The 3473-nt window shown below is 47.3% G+C and overlaps 2 non-coding genes across 2 annotated transcripts; both read left to right on the forward strand.

The window, feature by feature from the left end:
* Window positions 1-930: 930 nt before the first annotated feature.
* Window positions 931-1005, forward strand: Trnat-cgu. The gene has a single exon. It is a non-coding gene; the product is annotated as a tRNA-Thr (tRNA).
* A 226-nt stretch (window positions 1006-1231) lies between these two features.
* On the forward strand, window positions 1232-1308 carry Trnat-cgu. Its single transcript has one exon. It is a non-coding gene; the product is annotated as a tRNA-Thr (tRNA).
* The last annotated feature ends 2165 nt before the right edge of the window (window positions 1309-3473 follow it).

Genomic DNA, 3473 nt, shown 5'->3' on the forward strand with positions numbered 1-3473 from the left:
CTCCAGAAGCCGCTGCACAGCCTGTCTTGCTTCAGACAAGTTCATTTCCTGACTCGAGGTACCGGGTAGCTATAATTAAGCTTTCGCTACTTGTGTCATTGTAAACGGAAAACTGCCGTATGGTTGAAAGCCGACCGCGGTGGTCTAGCGGTTCTAGGCGCTCAGTCCGGAACCGCGCGACTGCTACGGTCGCAGGTTCGAATCCTGCCTCGGGCATGGATGTGTGTGGTGTCCTTAGGTTAGTTAGGTTTAAGTAGTTCTAAGTTCTAGGGGACTGATGACCACAGATGTTAAGTCCCATAGTGCTCAGAGCCATTTGAACCATTAATTATGGTTGAAACTTCCTGGCAGATTAAAACTGGGTGGCGGGCCGAGACTCGAACTCGGGACCTTTGCCTTTCGCGGGCAAGTGCTCTACCAACTAAGCTACCCAAGCACGACTCACGCCCTGTCCTCACAGCTTTAATTCCGCCAGTACCTCGTCTCCTACCTTCCAAACTTCACAGAAGCTTTTCTTTCTTCCAGCCGTGCTAGTTCTGCAAGATTCGCAGGAGAGCTTCTGTGTAGTTTGGAAGGTAGGAAACGAGGTACTGGTGGAATTAACGCTGTGAGGACGGGGCGTGAGTCGTGCTTGGGTAGCTCAGTTGGTAGAGCACTTGCCCGCGTGAGGCAAAGGTCCCGAGTTCGAGTCTCGGTCCGGCACGCAGTTTTAATCTGCCAGGAAGTTTCATATCAGCGCACACTCCGCTGTAGAGTGAAAATTTCATTCTAGAAACATCCCCCAGGCTATGGCTCACCCATGTCTCCGCAGTATCCTTTCTTCCAGGAGTGCTAGTTCTGCAAGGTTCGCAGGAGAGCTTGTGTGAAGTTTGGAAGGTAGGAAACGAGGTACTGGTGGAATTAAAGCTGTGAGGACGGGGCTTGAGTCGTGTTTGGGTAGCTCAGTTGGTAGAGCACTTGCCCGCGTAAGGCAAAGGTCCCGAGTTCGAGTCTCGGCCCGGCACACAGTTTTAATCTGCTAGGAAGTTTCATATCAGCGCACACTCCGCTGCAGAGTGAAAATCTCATTCTGGAAACATCCCCCAGGCTGTGGCTAACCCATGTCTCCGCAATATCCTTTCTTCCAGGAGTGCTAGTTCTGCAAGGTTCGCAGGAGAGCTTGTGTGAAGTTTGGAATGTAGGAAACGAGGTACTGGTGTAATTAAAGCTGTGAGGACGGGGCGTGAGTCATGCTTGGGTAGCTCAGTTGGTAGAGCACTTGCCCGCGTAAGGCAAAGGTCCCGAGTTCGAGTCTCGGTCCGGGACGCAGTTTTAATCTACCAGGAAGTTTCATGTCAGCACACACTCCGCTGTAGAGTGAAAATTTCATTCTAGATACCGTATGGTTGCCAACTTCGGAGGAATGATGTTGAGATTGTGCGCTGAGTGATTTGCGTTGTTAGTACTGTCAGTGTGATGATTGCCTTTAGACGCAGTTGTTGGTACGATGAGATAGGGTTGAAACACAAGCACGAGTATACATTAAGTTGCAGACAGTCGGCATGGGTCTGGACAACGCGAGCAGGGCTTTATGCGTAAATCTGTTTTATCGAAACAACAGCAGTAGTGCTGCTGCTCTTCGCTGACATGGACCCATTAAAGGAATACGGAGAGGTCCTCTTTCTAGATCTGGGTTGAAGAACATGATTTAGTAGTTCGAATTAACTAGTGATTTGGGAAATGCTCCTGGGAGAGGCCGACGCCCAAATGCGCCACAAATTGTTGATTAAGATCCTGTTGCCATGGCTGAGAATGGTGGACGGAATGTGCGATCTTCAAGTAGTGCACGAGCTGTGTCGCCACAGCTAAACATTCCATGGTCCACCCTTAGACAAGTGATGCGAACAGTTGTGAAATGGTACCTTGAGACGCGTTCCAGGCAGTAGTGAATGCAGATGGTCGTCACAATGAGCAACTTTTGTAGCCTGGAACGTGAACATAGTACGCAGTTAATAAATGTTAGCTTCTCATGTGGAAATTAAAATGTGTTTCTTCCAGTGGTTTATTCGTTATTTCTGTTCCACAGGTCATTACAAACGTCTCGACAAAGTTTCATTGTCCTACCATCACTCATTGCGATGGGGACCTTCCAAATAGCGAAATTTTAGTTATAACCGTCCTACGCATGACGTGGCTGTACCATCCTGCACGCTACGCCGGACAATATTCTTGTACTCTCGGGCGCTAGTTGCGTGGCCGTTGAGACCCTGCAAGGCGCTGAGTGGCTCTCTTGAAATCCATTCGATACGTGCATAACTGTCATGGGAATCCGAACAAGGCGAGCAGCTATGCCACGCAAAAACGGGAGCCTCTTTAGATCGCGAACCTGCCGCTGTGCTGCCAGATGTTTCTGCGTCTTGTAAGAGGCATAACGCAAGATACTCACAAGGAACCAACATTCAAATGCGATTTCTGAATGCACATGGTGCGACTTCTACATACTCGTATGTAGATGCGCTGTAACGGTAATCATTTGCATATCAGTGTAGAGGGGAAACAGAAAACATTCCAAGTGCCATTCTTTCACAAAACGTGGTCACAGTACTTTGTTACATCTACCTACTATTGTTCCAAGTGTCGAATGATAGAGAAAATGTTTCATTCATTACTAGAGAGCGTATGTGTTTTGTGCCAAGTTGAGTTTCCGAATTAAGTTCCAAGTGCTACCTATCAAGATATCGTCCATGTAATCTGAGAAATTTTGAAGAGATAACACACAAGTGCTGGCCGCGGTGGTCTAGCGGTTCTAGGCGCGCAGTCCGGAACCGCGCGGCTGCTACAGTCACAGGTTCGAATCCTGCCTCGGGCATGGATGTGTGTGATGTCCTTAGGTTAGTTAGGTTTAAGTAGTTCTAAGTTCTAGGGGACTGATGACCACAGATGTTAAGTCCCATTGTGCTCAGAGCCATTTGAACCATTTTAGCCATAACACACAAGTTTTTGGCGACTGGGCACGGCTTCTTGAAGTGCGACAGAGATTTTCCAATTACGGAGAAACGAGAAAAAGCAAGGCATTTGTTGCACAAGATCTACACGAGGTCGTTGAGTAATCTAAAGCTATGAACCAATTCCATGTAATTACAATGCAGACAACCGACTTCTTTGATTTTATAGTTGCTCCTGAAACACTGTTGTCAATGCAGGTGCTCATGATCACCAAATTCAGAATGATCAATGTATCTCATACTCATCCATCTCAAATCCACACTTATTATATGAATGGATGGATGTATGTGTATACGTTCAACATCTCCTCCTAAATCAGTGAAGCGATTTCAACCAAACTTGGTGCACCCGCCCCTTAATATCAGGCAACAATCGCTATGAGGGTAAGAACGAGCTATCTAACATAGTTCAGGATTTAAGATGCCTTGAACAATGAGACGCGTGAACGACTATCGAATCAAGCATGGCTTTTAAATGTGTTACTTCTG

This window comes from Schistocerca americana, chromosome 1 (genome assembly GCF_021461395.2).
Source record: "Schistocerca americana isolate TAMUIC-IGC-003095 chromosome 1, iqSchAmer2.1, whole genome shotgun sequence".
NCBI lineage: Eukaryota > Metazoa > Arthropoda > Insecta > Orthoptera > Acrididae > Schistocerca > Schistocerca americana.